Genomic DNA, 23,017 nt, shown 5'->3' with positions numbered 1-23,017 from the left:
TCAGTTCCATTCTCCACACCAGTTTGCATTTTCTTTAATTTTTTTTTAAAAGTCCCCGTGAAAATTCACCAGCATTTTAACGCTCCTATGTTTGTATGTAGTTTTGCCTCATATTTACTTATTTACAACCTGCAATTCCATACACCAAGGTGATGACTAACACAAGTGTAATAAAAATAAATAAATAAATAAATAAAATTGTCCAGTAGCACCTTAGAGACCAACTAAATTTATTCTGGGTATAAGCTTTCATGTGCACGCACACTTCTTCAGATACCATCAATCAATCAAAATCAATCAATCAATATCTGTAATACATGATTAGAAACATCAATAAAACAGCAATGGATTACTAGTTGGTTATAGAGAAGAGTAATCATGCTGTAAAAGACTATTTAAAAAGTGCATTTTTAAAGAGACATTTGAACAATGACAGGCTGGGGATTCCACAAATAAGGGGCTGCCGTACTAAAGGTTTCATCGGTAGGGAAGACCAACTGAACCTCTGGTGTGTGGGGAGCCACCTAATGTCCTCTATCAGAGGATCTATGTGATCAAATATACAAGTATACACATTTTTACAATGCAATGTTCCCTAATAGAATGTACCGCATTTTTCGCCCCATAGGACGCACCTAGTTTTTTTGGGGGGGAAATAAAGAAAAAAAATTATTTCCCCCCCAGGCACGAGGCTGGTGCAGGGGAAGCCCGAGCTTCCCCCGACCCCAGCCCCCAGAAGAGCCTGCTATCCGCAAGCCTAGGGAGCCGCGCCGGTCTCCCCAGGATTGCGGACAGCTGTGCGAAGCCCGGGTGTGCTGAAGCTTCCTAATGCAGGCAGCTCTGCGCAACCCTCCAGAGCCCGGCGCAGCTTGGTGCCGGGCTCCGGAGGGTTGCGCAGAGCTGCGCGGACCCCGGGAGGGCAGCAGCTCTGTGCGACCCTTCGGAGGCCGGCGCGGCTTCGCGCCGGGCTCCGGAAGGTTGCGCAGAGCTTCCTGAAGCCTGGAGAGCGAGAGCCTCTCGCTCCCCAGGCTTCAGCGAAAGCCTGTATTCGCCCCATAGGACACACCCACATTTCCCCTTCATTTTTGGAGGGGAAAAATGTGTCCTATAGGGCGAAAAATACGGTACTTTGAATGTTAATTTCACTAACAAATGCACATTTATGCAAACTTTATCTCATTATTTGCATTTGAGTACACCTTACTTGGCTGAAGAGCCACACTGCAAAATTCAGAAAAGTGTGAATTTTGAAGGCTAGCCATGTGCGGGGTTTCTTCTTCTTTTTCTTTGGAGAGTTCTGATTTGGTAAGTTTGCTTTTAAATGCAAACTGGATTGAAATTCTCCCCCTCCTCTATTCCCCATGGCTTTCTTCATATGTGGAAGTGCTATGGTGAATAGACAGCAGGCTGATTCATATAGAGCAACATTCCATACCTGCAAATTACACATCTATGTACTGGAAAACATTTCAACCCAGTTTTCAGGTCACATTACCCTTGCAAATATTTAAACACACAAATCATAAAAACATCACATCCCTCAATTCACAAACTGCAACAGTTAAAACAGAGCTTTCCAAACTGTGTGTTGCGACAGGTTAGTGCGTCGGCTGCAGTGTGTAGGTGTGCCGTGTGAAAGCTCCCTGCTCTCTTTCCGGGGATGGAAAGGGGTTAGTTTAACCTCTGGTTTGCTAGAAAAACTGATTTACTGTGCTGCAAAATGATGGCCATCTAAAAAGTGTGTCACCAACATGAAAAGTTTGGAAAGCTCCCCAAACACAAATCAACACAAACATGGTTTGAAGGTTTTTTGTTTTTTTTTAATGTCTTTGGAGTATACACACACACACACACACACACACACACACACAGTAATGACAGAGCCATGCATATTTCTCCAGGGATGAAATTCCAAAGATGTGGGGCCACATCAAAAAAGACCCTGCCTTTGGCATCCAGCAATCTAACAGGTCTTACCAGCAGACAAAAGAACAGGGCTTCCAATGCTGCTCTTCAACCTTGGGCAGGCTTCACTGAAGCAAGCAAAGGCGTATTTTTCCATTCCAATTGCTCCTGGACCACATGAATTGGCAGGAGCAGCACTGCGGCCAGGGCAGGCGGTTGTAATACAATAGCCCAAAAGCCTCACAAAAGGAAGTTGGTTTGGTCTGGAGACTGTCTTCCTGCTGCCATGGCTCCTAGCATGGAAATCGGACAAGTGCGAACACGCAAACTTGTAGCAGACAACCACACAGCTCCTTTGAGATAAGGAGGTGATCAGAGAAATCAGGAGGAAACCAAGTCAGGACTGTGCTGCTACGAGGCATCTGTTCAGTGGTTTCAAAGTTGTTTCAGCTTTTAAGCTGCTTGTCTCTTTGTATTTATGCCTTTGTTGTGGGCGATAGTTTTAAATGTCCATTATCCTAAGCTAACTTGAGTGCCCAGTTAAGCATACAGGTAGGATATTCAGTGGCACAACCTTTAAAAACACACACACACACACCCTTTCCTTGCCTCGATGCCAGGATGCACATGTCACATGGATGATTCCAGTGTTGTTTTTCTAGAAAAAGAGGTGCCAGAAGTCACCATGAACATCTCCATTCTCTTAGAATGGCAGTGGCACCCAACTGAGAGGTGCCGGAAATGAGTTCCTGTGAGTTTCCTCTGGGAAAAAGTCCTGGATGAATCACATCTCAGATGTGCTCTAAGTAAAGGGACCCCTGACCATTAGGTCCAGTCGTGACCGACTCTGGGGTTGCGGCGCTCATCTCACTTTATTGGCCGAGGGAGCCGGCGTTTGTCCACAGACAGCTTCTGGGTCATGTGCCCAGCATGACTAAGCCGCTTCTGGCAAACCAGAGCAGCGCATGGAAACGCTGTTTACCTTCCCGCTGGAGCGGTACCTATTTATCTACTTGCACTTTGACGTGCTTTCGAACTGCTAGGTTGGCAGGAGCTGGGACCGAGCAATGGGAGCTCACCCCGTCGCGGGGATTCGAACCGCCGACCTTCTGATTGGCAAGTCCTAGGCTCTGTGGTTTTAAGCCACAGCGCCACCCGCATCCCTCAGATGTGCTCTACATCACTACATAAACCTTCTTATTTCAAGAGGATCACTGTCACAAACCTACTGAGGCCTGCATTTCAGTAGGAGCCCATGGCCACCCACTCTGCACCTCTGGGTCCCAGGGAGAGTAGAAGCAACAGGTGGGAGCACAAAGGAACAAGAGCAGCATACCCAATATCCAATATCCCAGGGATCACATTGGGATCCTCGTTTTTTGACCCTGAGCTCTGGAGTGAGCCAGCTGAGTGGTGCAAGAGCACAACAACACAACACAACACCACCACCACCACCAACAACAACAACAACACCAACACACCAAGTGTCTTTTGGTGCTCTGGTGCGAGCTAGCTGATTCACACGAGAGCATGAGACCAAAAGCAAGTGTCTTTTTATCTGACGATCTGGCATAAGCCCACTGACTTGTGCCAGAGCACTGGACCAAAAAATGGGACATTCTGGGATCCCATCAGAACCCAGGGTGGCTTCTGTAATTCTGTTTTTAACGGACATTTTTATTTTCACGTGAACCACTTACAACTGCTTATTACTACAGTGTACAGTTACAAACACTTCGGGTTACAGACTCTGCTAACCTGGAAGTAGTACCTCGGGTTAAGAACTTTACCTCAGGATGAGAACAAAAATGTCGCGGCGGCAGCGGGAGGCCCCATTAGCTAAAGCGGTACCTCAGGTTAAGGACGGTTTCAGGTTAAGAACGGACCCCCGTAACGGATTACGTTTGTAACCTGAGGTACCACTGTATTAAGTTGTATATACAATTAATTACAGTGGTACCTTGGCAACCTAGCAGTTCGAAAGCACCTCCGGGTGCAAGTAGATAAATAGGGACCGCTTACCAGCGGGAAGGTAAACAGCGTTTCCGTGTGCGGCTCTGGCTCGCCAGAGCAGCGATGTCACGCTGGCCACGTGACCCGGAAGTGTCTCCGGACAGCGCTGGCCCCTGGCCTCTTAAGTGAGATGGGCGCACAACCCCAGAGTCTGTCAAGACTGGCCCGTACGGGCAGGGGTACCTTTACCTTTACTTACCTTGGTTCCTGAACGTCTTAGTTGATGAAGAAATCGGCTCCTGAAGGCTGCAAACCTGGAAGTAAGTGTTCCGGTTTGTGAACGTTTTTCGGAAGCTGAACGTCTGTTTCGGCTGTCGGCATTGTTTCCAGGGCCAATCAGCCAATCAGAAGCCGCGCCTTGGCTTGCGAACGTTTTGGAAGTCGAACAGACTTCCAGAACAGATTGAGTTCGAGAACCAAGGTACCACTGTAATTAAGTAGTTAGTTAATGGCAGAGCTGAGTGTGTGCGCCATATATCTTGCCATACCTCCCTTAAGCTTGCCTGCTGTCCTCAGGTGACATGGAGGATGCTGTCCCTCGCTAGCAGGTATCTGTGGGAGGGGAGGGGGGGCAGGGGAGGGGGTACTTCCTTGTCCTTTGCCTCAGCACTGGAGGAGGAAGGGAGGGGCAGGGAGAGTGCACCGCCCCCAGCACCATCGGGGAGGGGGTACCATCGCGGCCACTGCCCTGGATACGCGCTGTGTAATCCCCACCGTGCTGGGCGCCATGCCCCCACAGGCGGCGTGCCACGCCCCCGGGACGCACACCACACCACCCGGGATGCATGCCATCCATGTCCCCAGCTGCCTGCTCTCTGCCCCAGACCATGCAGCTTCACCACGGTACCTTAGGCAGCAAAATGTTTAGGGCTGACCTTGATGCTTCCTGACAAAGCTCATACACACAGCGCTTCATAGGGAGCTAGGCTGTACTCCCTCAGACCATCTGTCCGTTTCATCCAGAAATGTCCATGGTTTGAATGGCAGCAGCTCTCCAAGATCCCAAGCAGGAAAGAGGTCTTTCACACTGCCTATTTCCCCTGAGATGCCAGGAACTAAGCCTGGGATGTTCTGCATGCAAAACAAGCCCTCTTTTTCCAAACCACGTTCCCTTCCCACAAATCAAGTGGCGGAGAGTTCCCTCTTCACTACTTTTAATTACTCTCAACCTGCTTGCATGTGAAGACCACACGTCCACTTAGAAAACAAGCCAAGCAGAGTCCCAAACTGTGCTTCTTAGGCACAGTTGTACTTTGGAAATTGAACGTTCAACTTCCAAAAATGTTCAGAAACCAAAGTGCGGCGGAAGCTGCATCGGACGTTTGGGTTCCAAAAATAGTGTGCAAACCAGAACAGCCACTTCCAGGTTTGCAGTGTTGTTTGAGAACTAAGCTGTTCAAAAACCAGGGTATGACTATATAATCCTTTCGGTCATATTTCCAGTTATCAGGTAGTTACCACCCAAGGATTACACTTTAGAGAAGAAAGAATAGAGTATTGCCTTGAATCATCATTTCAAGCACAGACTGGGTAAGCCGGCCGCAGTGGAGCAGAGGAAGCAAGTCATATGAGGATAAGCAGAAAGGAACCACACCAGGTTTTCCGTGTGTGTTTGCTTTTATTTCATACAAAGGTGAACAAATATACGCAAAGGTGAACAAATATACGCTCACATATATGCACTGATAGCATTAAGAGCTGCACCTGTTTAGAGGTGTTGCATTTGTAACCAGGGGCGGAGAATAGTTTTCAGCCCAAGGGCTATACAGTGGTGCCCCGCAAGACGAACGCCTCGCAAGACGGAAAACCCGCTAGACGAAAGGGTTTTCCGTTTTGGAGGCGCTTCGCAAAACGAATTTCCCCATGGGCTTGTTTCGCAAGACGAAATGTCTTGTGAGTTCCTGCGGATTTTTTCCCCTTTCCCCCCCTTTTCCTAAGCCGCTAAGCCGCTTATCAGCTGATCCGCTAAAAGCCGCTAAACCGCTAATCCGCTAAGCTGTCAATGGGCTTGCTTCGCAAGACGAAAAAATCGCTATACAAAGAGCCTCACGGAACGGATTAATTTTGTCTTGTGAGGCACCACTGTATTCTGTGGCAGGCAATGTTCTGGGTGCTGCATGCGGGTGATGGGCAGGGTCAGAGTCAGAAATGTGCCGAGCAACGGATATGACTCTTACCATTGTGCAGTTGGCCACATTCCAGCCACGAAAAATTAAAGGTTCCTACACCCCACTCCTCCTCCTCCTCCTCCCAGTCTCTCCATTCAGGGGCAAGCCAGGGGCAGCGACACAGCTGAAGATCAACTGTGTGTACACACACCCTTCTTATCCAATAAAATAAGCCCCAAAGCTCAATTTCTTGATGGGAATCAGTAATAACTCTCTTTTAAACCTAACTTCATTTTTATTGGCTGGCATGGATCATTACACATCATAAAAGACTGCCCAATTTGTCAAATAGGCTGAAGACAATGCATGTTAATGTATGGTGTACAGATTTTGAGAGGGGATGTTTGTAACTAGCCAGTTATGACAGCGAACTTCGTATGCATTGATTCAGATGCTCTGTCTCTGGTCTTAGCAATTTGTGCATCTCTTTCTCCCTCCCTCCTTCCTTCTCTCTCTCTCTGTGTGTATCAATGAGCAATACATTTTGAAATATTTGAAACAGTATTTTAATAGTTCTGCTATATTGGTTTTTAGTATTTCTACTGCGTTTGTGGGACGCGGGTGGCACTGTGGGTTAAATGACAGAGCCCAGGGCTTACTGATCAGAAGGTCGGCGGTTCGAATCCCCATGACAGGGTGAGCTCCCGTTGCTTGGTCTCTGCTCCTGCCCACCTAGCAGTTCAAAAGCATACAAAGTGCAAGTAGATAAATAGGTGCCGCTCCAGCAGGAAGGTAAACGGCATTTCCGTGCGCTGCTCTGGTTTGCCAGAAGCAGCTTTGTCATGCTGGCCCCATGACCCAGAAGCTGTACACCGGCTCCCTCGGCCAATAAAGCGAGATGAGCGCCACAACACCAGAGTCGTCTGCGACTGGACCTAACGGTCAGGGGTCCCTTTCCCTTTACTGTGGTACCTCAGGTTAAGTACTTAATTCGTTCTGGAGGTCTGTACTTAACCTGAAACTGTTCTTAACCTGAAGCACCACTTTAGCTAATGGGGCCTCCTGCTGCTGCTGCACTGCCAGAGCACGATTTCTGTTCTCATGCTGAAGCAAAATTCTTAACCTGAAGCACTATTTCTCGGTTAGCGGAGTCTGTAACCTGAAGCGTATGTAACCTGAGGTGTCTTTGTAAGTCGCTTTGAGTCATTTTTATGACTAAAGTGACAAATAAATAAATAATATAAAGCAAAGCCAGGCGTAGTACTTGTAAAACAGTACTGGTTGCTACAGCAAACAGATCATTTGCCACCGGAGCCTATAAATCATGGCAGCCGCTACCCGAGAAACAGAAAACTGTGCAAGGGCAGCCACTTCCCTCACATTCAGTACCAGCCACTTCTGCAGGTGCCAAAAGGCTCTAGGAAACAGAAAGTGATTTACAGACTTGAGGAGGCAACACTACCATGTGACCATTCATAATATACTACCGGCTGAAGTAGATGGTGGAAGCAGCAGTTGCTTAAACAAGTTGGGACCAAGCCACACAACAGATTAAACCCACTAAACTGCTTGCTTTTAACTGAAGCAGGAAGTTCAAATGTCACTCAGCCACAATCTGATCTCAGGCAAGTTGCTTCTTTCTCAAGGTGCTTCCAGGAGGGGGCTTAATTTGCAGACGGGAAATCAGTAACAGGTTTTGTGAAAAAATATATATTTATCGGATTGTTCCTGGAAAGGACTAATCCAGCGAGTCAAGGCGGGGGTCTGGCTGGCATTTTGATGCCAAACACGTTGTATGGAAAAGAACACCATCACCAAAGCAAACTTGCATGCAGGGAGAGCACCAGGCTTCAGATAACCCAGGCATGGGGAACCTGTGGCCCTGCAGATGTTGCTGAACTAAAACTTGCACCACCCCTGGCCACTGGCGATGCTTGCTGAGGCTGATAGGAGTTGGAGTCCAGCTCCCCCACACCTGAGATAACCATAGGAATCTGGATTACGGCCTGGATTACAATACAGTGGTTGTTGTTGTTTAGTCGTGCCCGACTCTTCGTGACCCCATTTACCAGAGCACACCAGGCACTTCTGTCTTCCACTGCCTCCCGCAGTTTGGTCAGACTCATGCTGGTAGCTTCGAGAACACTGTCCAGCCATTTCGTCCTCTGTCGTCCCCTTTCCTAAGAGAGTTTGGATTTGATATCCCACTTTATCACTACCCAAAGGAGCAGTGGCGTAGCGTGGGGGGTGCAGGGGGGGCCGGCCGCACCGGGGACAACATCTGGGGGGCGCGCTCGCCGCCTCCGGAGTCACCAAAGAGCCTCGGGCGCAGGCTGTAGCAGAGCCCCATGTCTCGCGGAACCGACGAGCTGTGCGCACGTCCGGGCTGAAGGTGTCCGGCAGGCAGCGGCTCTCAGCGCTCGCCGCGGTCCCCGCGCGTCAGGGCTGCGGAGGGCGCGCCAGGCAGCCCCTCCTCACAGCCCCGCCGCTGCTGCAGCTGATGGGCCATGTTGCATTTTCCTTGCCTCTCTGCCCTCATCCTCCTCCGGGCAAGCACGGAGGAGGCATTTTAAATAAAAACGCTGTTTTTGTGTGTTGAATATATGCTATATATAATTTATGGATCTAAATAGGTATTTAAAGCCATTTGCACATAACCAAATATGTATTTTATCAAAGTAATTGTTGAACTGAAATACAATTAAGAAGAAGTGTATTAATAGTGAAATACAATGAAGAAGAAGCATATTAAGAGTGAAATGATTATTAAGCTCTAACTTAAAATGATTTTTTTATTCATAACGTGTATTCATGTATTCATGTAAAAACACCAGGCAGGCCCCACAAATAACCCAGAGATGCATTTTAAATGCAGTGGTGCCTCGCAAGACGAAAAGAATCCGTTCCGAGATTCTCTTTGTCTAGCGGTTTTTTCGTCTTGCGAAGCAAGCCCATTGACGGCTTAGCGGATTAGCGCTATTAGCGGCTTAGCGGCTTTTAGCGGCTTATCAGCTTAACGGATCAGCAGATAAGTGACTTAGCGGCTTAGAAAAAGGGGGGGGCGAGGAAAAAAAAGTCGGAAAAACTCGCAAGACATTTCGTCTTGCGAAGCAAGCCCATAGAGAAATTCATTTTGCGAAGCGCCTCCAAAACGGAAAACCCTTTCGTCTAGCGGGTTTTTCGTCTTGCGAGGCATTCGTCTTGCGGGGCACCACTGTAAAAAGACACATTCTACTCATGTAAAAACATGCTGATTCCTGGAACATCCGCGGGCTGGATTTAGATGGCGATTGGGCCGCATCCGCCCCCCAGGCCTTAGGTTGTCTACCCCTGTACAAGAGAAACTAACTGCCTAGCCACGTTTTATACCCAAACACATTTATACCTCCAAAAGTTATTTCTTTTCCCACACAGTATTTTAACCTTACAACCTGTGGGTTAAAAAGAAAAAGCTGTAACAGCTCCAAGAACCAGGCCTCTGCTCACTCGCGTTTCACCACCTGGACTGGGTTACTGCAGCATGCTCTCAACCATGTTCAGAAACTGCATGCAGACTGCTCACTGGTGCCAGCCACTTAGATTTCACCACAGCAATGTTGCATAGCCTGGACTGACTGCTAGTTTGTTTTCCCAGCTGAATTCAAGGCACTGGCTACCAACATTTAAAGCCCTAAGCGGTTTGGAACCTGGCTGCCTTAAGGACAAGTTTCTCTCTGCATGTGTCAATGCTCATCGCCACAGAAAGCCTTGCTCTAGATCCCTTGACCTCAGAAAGCACGGATCAAGGCAACCAGTGTCAGGGCATTTTCTGTGGTGGCCCCCACCTTGTGGAATGCCTTGCCAGGGGAGGTGCATCAGGGCTCCATCACTATTTGGGTTCAGGCAGCTGGTAAATATGTGGATGTTCAAAAAGGTTAGGGCTGATTGGTTTCTGTGTGTTGCTTGGCTATGCTGGAATTATTACCGTGATTTTGGGTTTTTATTGCTTTTACAATGGGGCTTCAACTTGGAGATCATGTTATATTTTGAAGTATGGTTTTTGCATTGTGACTTTTTTACTTCCTTGGAGTTACCACAAAGGGAGGCAGGAGACATTTGTAATGTAAGCACAGCCTCCTCCAGTTGCCCTTTCTATTAAGCATTCATCATGATTTGTACTCATGATGCTATCAGGGCAGTTATACGTGTTCCTGCTTTCACTACCATTTGCTCCTACAAATGTTTTGGGGCAGATATACGCAATAGGTGCACGGCCTCTAGCTTCCTGCTAAAATCCAGTAATTGTTCATATCACAAGTGTCCCAGGCTTTCTTCCTCCCGCTTTTGCCTCAACCTGCAATCCTAAATATGCACGCTTACCTGGAACTGTTCCCATTGAACATACTGGGTCTTACTTCTGAGTAAACATGCACAAACTCTCCACGGACCTGCCAACACTTTGAAGTCAAAATCTGGGATGCCAACTCCTGTTTTATTGCCAGAGCACGGCAGCCATTTTGATTGCCATGATCTCGCATTGATTTCACATTGCTGGGCGCTGTGCAAAATCTTTTCGGGGGGGGGGTCGTTGCTGTGAATTCACAAGATATCAGAGCAACAAAAATGGCCGCCATTCTCTCATGATAAAAAACAGGATGTCCTTTTTTTTTCTGGGAGACTTGCAGGGTATGTCTCCACTTCTATACAAATTGTTATAGGACTGCATTATTGGGAACCCTGTGGCTTATAAAGATCTATAACTGTAGACAAACGTCACCAGCTGCAGTGACATGCCCGATACGTTCTAACGCACTCTCTCACTGCATTTGGGTTGACAGTGAGACATAGTCAGAATCAGGGGTGTACAAAGTGGGGGGCGTAGGGGGCGGGCCGCCCTGGGTGCCACTTTGGGGGGGAGGGGTTGACAAGATGGCCCCTGCCTCTCCCCAGCTGTAGAGTGGCCGAGAGCACGCACAGTCCGTATGGGATGCCACACATGCGCAGTCCATATGGATGCCGTGCAAACGGCAGCCCATATGGTCGCCACGCACGGCGGCAGCCCATACAGAGTGCGCATGTACGGCATCCTGTATGGTTGCCACACATGCGCAGTCCATATGGCCTCCCCCACATGTGCACTCCGTACGAGCTACCCCGCCCCGGGTGCCAGAGAGGGTTCCTCTGCCACTGGTCAGAATGCCTGGCACTCTTGTGAACAGAGCACATCCCAGAATCTTCTACAAAACGCAGCAACACAGCAGTCAAATTGACATAAACAAGTTTCCTTGACCATAGGAAATCTGGATAACCACTGCCAGTTACATCACACTGGCTCACAAGAATCATGCCTCTCAGGAATCTGAAATCTATAAAGTAATCAGGCGCTCCTCTTTGAAATGCATTCGGGATGCCAGGAGAAAATTGTTCCTGGGGCCCGAAACACTTGGCTGCAAGCTACTTTCACTTCAAAGCACTCCATCATTAACAGATGATATAATTGTAGGCTTAGGTTTGCTACTTGTGAAATAGGCCTTGCAAAATATGACAGAGCACATTAACAGCCCATGTCTCAGACAAAGAAGCCTTTTTGATGGAATGCTAGAAGAGGCAATTCATCCAGTTTACTCCAGTGGGAGGGGATGAGGTGAGGAGCAGGTTCCGCCTCCATCCAGACTGTCAGTATTTTGTGGGAGGAATTCAAGCACATTCTGGGAAATTTAGGTTTGCACAATTAAAGTGAATTAAAGCATACTGTCACCATAGGGCAACTAATCCACTTGGGAGGTGGGGGGTGGGGAAGAAACAGACTTTTTGTGGTTGGGATTAGGAAAGCAATGGGAAAATGCATTTTTAAAAGTGTGGAGCGAACAGTCAGGGTACAATGTGTAAACACAATGCAAAGTAAATCAAGATTAATGATCGTTGTCATATAATTGCCCAGCAAATGAATGAACGTGAATGCTCAATGAAGTTCAGGTATAAACTCTGTGTAAGCTTTCCGAAAGCAAATCAGGATGAGTGCTCAATAAACAGAGCATCTGGAGCAGCAATATACCGTATTTTTCGCTCTATAAGATGCACCAGACCACAAGACGCACCTAGTTTTGGGAGGAGGAAAACAAGAAAAAAAATTCTGAATCTCAGAAGCCAGAACAGCAAGAGGGATCGCTGAGCAATGAAAGCAGCAATCCCTCTTGCTGTTCTGGCTTCTGGGATAGCTGCACAGCCTGCATTCGCTCCATAAGACGCACACACATTTCCCCTTACTTTTTAGGAGGGAAAAAGTGAGTCTATAAAGTGACCAAAAAATACGGTAATACTACCACCCACAACTCAGTTCAGCCCTCAGTTACTATGACAAGGGAAGAGGATAAAGAAATCTCCTTGTCTGCCATTCTCTGCAATGTGTTCTTGGTATGTGCATTAATGGAGCTTTATTCTGCTTTGTAAGTTGTTCTGAAATGCTTCCCCAGAGCTGGTGCATTATTGTTTTCTGGAGAGGCTACAGTGCCACAAAAGCAGGGCACTTCCACCATCACCCTGGAACGCTTGTGGTATAAAAAGTTTACAGAGCTGGAGCAGGAAGTTACCAGACATGCACTGATTGGAAATGAGGCAGCAGGACTGCCCTCAAAACTTTTGCAGGTGCAAATAGTATTGCAAATGGGTGGGACTGGGTGAAACTGCCCTGACACCGTCATGAGCACAAATCTTCAGGAATGTGCAATAAAAGGGGCACCTGGAAAGCGTCTTCTGTGTATCTGCACTGTTAATCCTCCCCAACCCCTTTACAGTGGTGCCCCGCAAGACAAATGCCTCGCAAGACGAAAAACCCGCTAGACGAAAGGGTTTTCCGTTTTTCGAGGTGCTTCGCAAGACGAATTTCCCTATGGGCTTGCTTTGCGAGACGCAAACGTCTTGTGAGTCTTGCGGTTTTTTTCGCTCCCCCCCTTTTTCTAAGCCGCTAAGCCGCTAATAGCGCTAATCATTAAGCCGCTAATAGGGTTGCTTCGCAAGATGAAAAAACCGCAAGACGAAGAGACTCGCGGAACTGATTCTTTTCGTCTTGCGAGGCACCACTGTACTTTGTTTTAAAAAAGAGTAAAGGTAAAGGGACCCCTGACCATTAGGTCCAGTTGCGGACGACTCTGGGGTTGCGGCACTCATCTCGCTTTATTGGCTGAGGGAGCCGGCGTACAGCTTCTGAGTCATGTGGCCAGCATGACTAAGCCGCTTCCGGCAAACCAGAGCAGCACACGGAAACACCATTTACCTTCCCGCCGGAGTGGTACCTATTTATCTACTTGCACTTTGACATGCTTTCAAACTGCTAGGTGGGCAGGAGCTGGGACTGAACAACTGGAGCTCACTTGTTTCTGACCCCCCCCCCCCCGCTAATAGTCCCCACTTGAAATCATACATATTTATATTTAAGATGAAAACCAAGGTTTTGATCAAAGCCCACAGGTGATGGTGCTTTCAAATGTTGCTTGGTGTTCACCCTGCTGTCCCTTTGAGTTACTGCTCACTATCAGCCAATATTTTTTTTTTAAAGAAAAGGTAAGCGATCTAGCAAGTTTAGTCTTGCATCAGTTAACTCTGTGACAAGAAAGGCTGTTATCTTTCAAGCAGCTGCTAACCTTTCCATGCAGGGCTGTCTCGCTGGCACAGAGGTTAACCCTTCATTTGAACTAGACTTTAAAGATGCAATCTTTATAGGCACTTTCCTGAGAATAAACTCCATCGGACAGGATTTACCACTGAGCAGATGGGCACAGGACTGTACTCTAAATCCCCCACTTTCTCTCCATCTGAGGGAAAAGAGCACGAGGTAATCCTTAAAAAAAAATTAAAAAAAAATGGTTTACTCTCACAACAACTGCACCACCTGTATAAAAGGTGTGCACCGGCCTTCGACAAGATCACTGCTGCATTTTAAAAAATCAGTGCGGAGCCTGATCCTATGCACATTTACTCAGAGGCAAGTCCCCTTGAACTCAATGGATCTTTCCCCCAAGTACAGTGTAGAAGTCTGGAGTTTCATCTGCTCATTGAGGAGTTGTTGCAGCATTTCTGGGAATGTAAGTTTGACCCCCCCCCCCAAAAAAAACCACACACACCCTGTAACACATGTAGTTTTGCTATTCAGTTTTGCTATTTTAGACTCTGGACTGAATGGTGTTGATGGGTGGCTGGGTGAGCACCTCAGATGGCAATGTGCATTACTTCAAATTGTGATAATCCTCCAACATTTGGAGCCCTCTTGCTCATACTACTGAGTAGGGCTCTAGATGACTGCCATGAAGTCTTGCCCCACAACCTTATGTTGACCTCCAGACAACAGTGTTACAATGAGTTTTGATCGACTGCTTTTTCATTTGCAGTAGCTGCACATCATATTACCCACAGACTTCTCTTCCTGCCCCATCCACCTGTAACATCTGCATAAAGGTAAAAGTAAAGGGACCCCTAACCATTAGGTCCAGTCGTGACTGACTCTGGGGTTGCGGCGCTCATCTCACTTTACTGGCCAAGGGAGCCAGCGCACAGCTTCCGGGGCATGTGGCCAGCATGACTAAACCACTTCTGGCGAACCAGAGCAGTGCACGGAAACACCGTTTACCTTCCTGCCGGAGTGGTACCTATTTATCTACTTGCACTTTGACGTGCTTTCAAACTGCTAGGTTGGCAGGAGCAGGGACCGAGCAACGAGAGCTCACCCCATCGCGGGATTCGAACCCCTGACCTTCTGATCGGCAAGTCCTAGGCTCTGTGGCTTAACCCACAGCGCCACCCGAGTCCCAACATCTGCATACACGTAAATAAATCTGCTGGAACGATGGAAGCCCATTGGTTCTTACAGAGTGATGGAGGTAATGATACTCAGCGTTTCCAGAAAAAAAGCTTGAGATGAGACTGGCTGGAAGGGAAAACATCTAATGCTCAGTTGAGTGGCAGCAGCTCACCTAGCTTTAGGCAAAGTTGAGGAGGGGGAAGGGGGAGGAAATGAAAATGAATGCAGCTTTGCAGCACTGCTTACTGAAGACATATTGTGGTGCCATTATCCCCCTAAGCAATTTTTGTTTGCACTTTTTTTTTTTTAAAGAAATTCAAGTATAGGCTGTGGCCCTCCACAGGTCATGTGGCTACAACTCCCATCATCTTTAATCTTTGGCCCATAGTGGCTGAAGCTGATGGGAGTTGTAGTGCAGAACATCTAAAGGGCACTAGGTTGGGGAAGGTCAGTAATGTAGTGGTATAATCTGATTGCAGACTCAGTGCATACATGCATAGGTGCCAACTTTGCATGTCAAGTTGTTTGCAGAGAAACTGGACAACCGATAATTTTTTCTTCATCAGAAGATGAGTGTAATCACTGTCACTTTTGCCATCTTGTGAGTGCTGCTCTGTGTTGCAGACAAAAAATGACCCAAGATCTGAGCACATGCTGAATCGTTCTCTTGACATGGGCATACTTTTCACAGGGTGGGGGGGAAAGTGGGATTGCAAATGGTCCCAACTTGTGACAGGGGGTTGGGTGGACTGGGCAAGTCGCATCTCAAAAGAGAAACATCAGTGGCATGACTGCAGCAACTAATCATTCCCTAATTGTAGTTTTATTTTTGTTGTTTGGTGGTGGTGGGATTGTGGTGTCTGCCAATCCAATCTTTCAGATGGATACAATAACTTCCCTAGACATTTGTGCTAAATTGTCCAAAGCAACTAAACTGTACTGAAAGTCTAAGCTGTGGACACAGATGTCCCTGATTAAACTGTTGCCTACATTATCAACCCACTCTCAGGGGTCAGCAAACTTTTTCAGCATGGGGCCAGTCCACTGTCCCTCAGACCTTGTGGGGGGCTGGACTATATTTTGAAAAAAATATATGAACAAATTCCTATGCCCCACAAATAACCCAGAGATGCATTTTAAATAAAAGCACACATTCTACTCATGTAAAAACAGCAGGCAGACCCCACAAATAACCCAGAGATGCATTTTAAATAAAAGGACACATTCTACTCATGTAAAAACACACTAATTCCCAGACCATCCGTGGGCCAGATTTAGAAGGCAATTGGGCCGGATTCAGCCCCAGTTTGCCTACCCATGGACTAGGTAGTCTTCAACAAACATCTCTCACGCCCCACTTGCAATACTGGATAATACAACCTCCCTTACTACATACATTGTTGAACATACTCTTTTCACTACAGTTAGAACCACAGAATTGGAAGGGATCACAAGAGTAAATCAGTCGAACTCCCTGCAATGCAGAAGTCTCAACTAAAGCATCCAAAACAGATGTTCTTAAAAACCTCTGCTTGAAAACCTCCAAGGAAGGAGAATCCACCACCTCCGGAGAAGGTCCATTCTGAGATTTGCTTTTCCCCGTTCTCTCTTTAGTAATAGGAGTAACAACAACTACAACAACAACAACTGCAGGTGGAGTTTAGAGCATTGCTGCATCTTCAATTCCAATCAGCTGCATCAGCCAGCAGGGCCAATAGCCAAGGATGATGGGAGTTGGAGTCCAACAACCATAAAGAAGGCTGATCGCCAAAGAATTGATGCTTTTGAATTATGATGCTGGAGGAGACTCTTGACTGGACTCTTGCATGGACTGCAAGAAGATCAAACCTCTCCATTCTGAAGGAAACCAGCCCCGAGTGCTCACTAGAAGGACAGATCCTGAAGCTGAGGCTCCAATACTTTGGCCACCTCATGAGAAGAGAAGACTCCCTGGAAAAGACCCTGATGTTGGGAAAGATGGAGGGCACACGGAGAAGGGGACGACAGAGGACGAGATGGTTGGATAGTGTTCTCGAAGTTACCAGCATGAGTTTGACCAAACTGCGGGAGGCAGTGGAAGGCAGGAGTGCCTGGCGTGCTCTGGGGTCACAAAGAGTTGGACACACTGGTGGAGGAAGAGGAGTGTGGGGGGAGCGCACTGCCCCCACGGTGCCATCGCAGCTGCCCCCCTGCCTTTGCTGGGCGTCCCGCCCCAGGGATGCGCACCAGCCCTGCCCCCACCTGCTCTCCGCCCCCAGTGCAGGATCATGAAGTTCCACCACTGGTCGGACACGACTAAATGGCTAAACAACAACAGCAGCAACAACAACAGTGGTAATAAATGACTTTGGCTACTCCTGGTCTATAAAGTGGCATGCAATGGAATGGGAATCATCACTGCAACATGAAGGGCAACTTGCAAGCCTTCCCAAAGCTGACACACTCCAAAAAGCTGTCATGCCTAAATTTTCAATGCCAAATGAGCATTTGAACCTCACAGGGGGTTATTTGGGTGCACGTGTGAATGATGTTAATGCAGGATAGGCGCAGCATTTCAAAATCACAGAGACGCAGACCAGAGCCTGCTTTTAGGCAGAGTCGAAGGAGATTTGAGAAAAGTGCGCTTCCTGTGGCGCACACTCACACCCACATCCGCGGAATCAATCTTCGGTCTCTGCCCCGATCGAGCAAGTTTTGCAAGTTTCGGTATTGGTTCAAAACCTGTCGGACCTGTGAACCAGAGACCCGAGTGCAATGACTGTGTCACAATAAGAAGCCACCCCTCCTCCTTCAAGTCACTCCGCGCGCAATATTCGACCCCACCTGACCTTCAGTGGAAAGGGCTGGAAGGAACTGACAAGTGAATGGATAGAAAGGTGATTTACTCCCCGTGGCAAAACCCGCTTTCCATTTGTTCAGGATAGTTTGAGGAGGGAGGGATGGGAGGGAGAAGAAAGAAAGAGGACATCTGAAGTAGCCGGGTCCCATCTTTCAACTCTCCTCCAACGCAACCCAACCACACCCGCCCCCCGACATCTTTCCTAAGGTAATAGTTTAGGGGGACTAACAAACACAAAAATAAAGCCCACTCCTATCTGGATCGCCAGGAGTTAAAACGAGATTTTCAAAAAGAGGAAAAATATTAAAGCCTTCTCATGTATATTTGTATCACCAGTTGAAGCAAAGGAGACTTTTTTTGGGTGGGGGGGTACCACAGGTGAAAGCATCCCCGCGCAGCCACGAATTCACCCCAACTCCAAGGGGAAGCCCCCCACGCCTTCAGCCCCCACCCCACGGGACCCTGTCCCCAAATGCGCTTCCTCCTCAAACGGGAAAGCCACCAAGGATGGGGGGACGCGCGCCTGCTGCCCCCCCCCGGCCAAGGAAGGAGCCCAGCCCAGCTGCTCCCCAGCCCCCGAAGAAGTGGGTCCGCGCCCCGATTCCCCGAGTCCGAAGCCCAAAGGCGGAGAGGCTGCACTCACCTCGCCCGGGACCACCTCGGCGCGCTCTCCGGCCGCGCCTGCTGGGCAGCCTTGGCTCTGGCGCAGGTGGAGCCCGGAGGAGGCGGGTCCCGCCCGCCGGACTTCTCACCTGCCGCCGACCCCGGGCGAGCCAGCGGGAAACTCCGCCGCCCCAGGCACAGGTGGATCTGGGAGCGGCGCCGCTGGGTCCTAGGGCCGGCGCGCCGCCAGCCAGGCGCCTCGCACGTTGGGTCCTAGCGCCCGGCAGCGCCAACTTGGGAGGGACCCGCAGGGGTCATCTAGTCCAACCCAGGGCGAGGCAGGAAGCAGCAGGCATTGGGCACACTTCATGGCTGAGTGGCCCTCCAGGTTGAGAAGAAGCAGGCTCCGTCATCGGTAGAGCATGAGACTCACTATATAAAAAAATGTTTAGGGGCACTCTCACTTTCCTACTCATATTGAAATACTGCCCCCCAATGAGGCCAAACTTAGATTCACAAAATGTTTAGGGGTATGCGTACCCCTGTGTCCCCCCCCAGAAAAAAACACTGTGTCTATATATAATTTTTTGTTTTACACTTTAGAATATTCATTTAAACAACCCTAAAATGTCAACGACGAAGATACGCTTCAGAGGTCCAGACTATGGGGAGCCCCGAAAAAATTAATAAATACAATTTGGATTACAATTTGGTCTTTTTAAATTTTAATTTCTTGTTTTTAATTGGATTATGATGTGGATATGTCGATTGGCTGTTTTTATTGGAAAATCAATAAAAATGATTTTTTTAAAAAAATGTCAGTGACTTCCCTTCTTCTCTTTCCATGGTTTATTTTGCATATCATAAATCCCAGCATATTTTACATAAAGGAAACCATTCAGTGTTCCACTATTACGTCCTACAAAACTTGTTTGCACTGTTGAATTTATCTTAATGCTGCCTACATCTTCATGTGTACACAATTCCCACCCCCATATATTCAATAAACATTTTCCGGTCTTCTTTAAATGTATGTTGTTCTTGTTCTCTTATTCTGTATGTTAGGTCTGCAAGCTGTGCATACAGTGGCGTAGCGTGGGGGGTGCAGGGGGGGCCGGCCGCACCGGGCGCAACATCTGGGGGTTAGGGAAATCCACGGGTTAGGGGGCGCAAATCCACGGGTTAGGGGGCGCAAATCCATGGGTTAGGGGGCGCAAATTACTTGCCTTGCCCCGGGTGCTGATAACCCACGCTACGCCACTGTGTGCATATTCTATCTTCTTTAAGTTGCCATTCTTCTTTAGTTGGGATCTCGTAGAGCATGAGACTCAAGGTCGCGGGTTTGAACCCTGCGTCGGGCAAAAGATTCCTGCATTTCAGGGGGCTGGACTAGATAGTCCTCGTGGTCCAATGCAGCGGCGTAGCATGGGTTGTCAGCACCCGGGGCAAGGCAAGTAATTTGCGCCCCCTAACCCGTGGATTTGCACCCCCTAACCCGTGGATTTGTGCCCCTAACCCTAACCCCCAGATGTTGTGCCCGGTGCGGCCGGCCCCCCCTGCACCCCCCACGCTACGCCACTGGTCAAATGATAGATAACACACCTGATGAAATGGGCCCCAATCCATGAAAGCTTATAGTCTCCCCCCCCCCAAAAAAAAAGCTGTTTTGTTTCAAAACTCCAACAAGAGGGTTTGTGGTTCCTGCAATGATCTAACACAGCTTACCCAGACACATGATTCAAATTGTGAGCACTCCACGTGATGCATTGAGACGGGAGAGGAACCAAAACCGAGAAAGGAGACAGTGGAGATAAAGGAGAAGCATGCTTGCAGCCAGTTAGACTTCACCACAACCTTTTCAGAACTGTACACTGCAAAAACGTCAGATCAAAACCATTTTTAAAAAACCCGTTTTGAGTTTTCAAGAAGTGTCTGTGCAGATTTGCATAGCTGCAGACACAAAGGTGTGAGGCACTGTGTCGAACCACTAAATGGTGAGACAATAAAACGACAGAACAAATGCCAACTCTGTATCCTGGTACCTATCCTTAGGCAGCTCAAACTGACTCTGGAAAAGGGTGAATGGATGATCACCAGCCCCATGGTTGCAAAACAGAAAAGGTTGCCTAGCCACTCATTACTGCTTCTCAGTGTCTAAGAATAATTCGTTGGGTTGCTGTAAAAAGCTCTGCAGAGGCCGGCTGACTGTGAATCAGATATGGAATCGTAAGCATTGGGGGAAACCAGCTTTGCATATATCAGTCATATAGGTCTGGCCCTGAAATGGCAGATTCCCCTTCTGTGCAAATGTGAATGGCATTAAGGGTAAAGGACCCCTGACCATTAGGTCCAGTCGTGACTGACTCTGGGGTTGCGGTGCTCATCTCGCTTTATTGGCCAAGGGAGCCGGCGTACAGCTTCCGGGTCATGTGGCCAGCATGACTAAGCCGCTTCTGGCGAACCAGAGCAGTGCACGGAAATGCCATTTACCTTCCCACTGGAGCAGTACCTATTTATCTACTTGCACTTTGACGTGCTTTCAAACTGCTAGGTTGGCAGGAGCAGGGACAGAGCAACGGGAGCTCACCCCGTCGCGGGGATTTGAACCACTGACCTTCTGATCGGCAAGTCCTAGGCTCTGTGGTTTAACCCACAGTGCCACCTGCATCCCTGTGAATGCATTAGAGACCTCTTAAGTACCGGACCTGCTGGTGTGGATGTTTGTAGACAAGAAGAAGCTGTTCCTGGAGTGAAGGGAAAGTGTGAGAATATAGAGTGCCTTCTGCAAGCATAGAGTAATAGGATCATAGGATCTTAGAGCTGGAAGGGACCCAAGGGTCATCTAGCCAATCCCCTGTAATGCAGGAATCTCAGCTAAAGCATCCATGACAGATGTCCATCCAACCTCTGCTTGAAAGCCCCCAAGGCGGAGAAAATACCATCATTATTAGAATGGCAAAGTAAACTCTGTGAGTTTGTGGAAATGGCAAATATGACGGCAACTATTAGAGGCCATTCAAATCAGAGAATAATTAAAGAGTGGGAGGGAGTGAAGGAATACAGTATATGAAAAAATATGGTTCCGGACCTGGAATATTAATAGATAACGTGTAAAACGTGCAGGGGTAAGCAAGGAAATAATAAAAGAACCAGCTGAAAAATGATTAAATTATAACAACACAACAAGACGGAAGAAGTAAAAATAAAATAAAATAAGATCACACATGGGTGAAGGGGAACGGGGGGGGGGTGTAGGGGAATTTGTAATATTATTTATAATATAAAAGCTTTAATATAAAATTTCTAACTGTGTTGTATTTGTATACAGCAAAGAGAAATTTAGAGTAATTAGGTATATTTTAACCGTATTTTTTGCTCTATAAGACTCATTTTTTCCCTCCTAAAAAGTAAGGGGAAATGTGTGCGCGTCTTATGGAGCGAATGCAGGCTGCACAGCTATCCCAGAAGCCAGAACAGCAAGAGGGATTGCTGCTTTCACTGCGCAGCGATCCCTCTTGCTGTTCTGGCTTCTGAGATTCAGAATATTTTTTTCATGTTTTCCTCCTCCAAAAACTAGGTGCGTCTTGTGGTCTGGTGCGTCTTATAGAGCGAAAAATACGGCAGTTAATTATGTAATAGGTTTAAGTTAGAAAATTAATATGGATGTTGAATTTGATGTTTGTAATTTTTCTTTTTTTCGGTTTTGGGAATAAAAGATAATAATAATAAAAAAAACAAAGGAAGGAGAACCCACCACCTCTTATTCCACTGCCAAACAGCTCTTGCTGTCAGAAAGTTTTTCCAAGTGTTGAGTCGGAATCTCCTTTCTTGTAGCTTGAAGCCATTGGTTTGAGTCCTACCTTCCAGAGCAGGAGAAGACAAGCAAAGAGAACATTTTCCACCATCACCATCCAGTTCCTTCTACGTCTTTGTGACTGATTCCCCGTCTAGACTGGTCACCCAGCTGTCATTGCAAATCTCCCAGACCACAATCTTTGAAGAGGATCAGTGTTTGTGAGAGATTCTCCACCCATTTCCTCCCTCTGGGCTGGGTTCTGCTGCGTTATGTGGCTTGGCTTGATCTTAATTTTGGTTTTCACATCATGAGTTTTAAGTAAAGATATCCTTTTTGTTTACTGACTAAAGCATTTATATCCCACCTCTCGAGGTGTGGCCAAGGCACAGTCCAACCTCCTCCTTTGGTAATCCTCTAGCCCAGTGGTTGCCATTAATTTGTTTCTGAATTAATTTTAGAATTAATTTATTTTAAAATGCTGTGTTACTTTTATTGTTGTTAGCCGCTCTGAGCCTGGCTTTGGCTGAGGAGGGCGGGATATAAATAAATTTTTTATTATTATTACTACTACTACTACTACTACTACTATGTGTTTAATGCAGAAATGGAGCACATGGAACTAAGGATTTGAAACCTACAATTGCAACCCCTTTAAAATAAGCAGTAAAGGTAAAGGGACCCCTGACCGTTAAGTCCAGTCACAGGCGACTCTGGGGTTGCGGCGCTCATCTCGCTTTATTGGCCGAGGGAGCTGGTGTTTGTCCACAGACAGCTTCCGGGTCATGTGCCCAGCATGACTAAGCCACTTCTGGCGAACCAGAGCAGTGCACGGAAACGCCATTTACCTTCCTGCTGGAGCGGTACCTATTTATCTACTTGCACTTTGATGAACTGCTAGGTTGACAGGAGCTGGGACCGAGCAATGGGAGCTCACCCCGTCGCGGGGATTCGAACTGCCAACCTTCTGATCAGCAATATAA

The 23,017-nt window shown here is 47.6% G+C and overlaps 1 protein-coding gene across 2 annotated transcripts in view; it reads right to left on the bottom strand.

The window, feature by feature from the left end:
• GALNT6 (polypeptide N-acetylgalactosaminyltransferase 6) overlaps nt 1-22,208 on the bottom strand; it is a 64,262-nt gene extending 42,054 nt beyond the window's left edge. Inside the window, exon 1 of one of the 2 annotated variants that reach the window (XM_079966717.1) lies at nt 22,102-22,208. The gene's annotated coding sequence lies outside the window, so the exon portion shown is untranslated. Of the gene's footprint in view, nt 1-18,281; nt 18,407-22,101 lie in introns of those variants that run through there. The other variant, XM_079966716.1, reaches the window with a different exon arrangement.
• Nucleotides 22,209-23,017: the final 809 nt, after the last annotated feature.

Source organism: Podarcis cretensis (assembly GCF_951804945.1).
Source record: "Podarcis cretensis genome assembly, chromosome: 2".
Taxonomy (NCBI): domain Eukaryota; kingdom Metazoa; phylum Chordata; class Lepidosauria; order Squamata; family Lacertidae; genus Podarcis; species Podarcis cretensis.
This window is presented reverse-complemented; position numbering and strand designations above follow the sequence as displayed.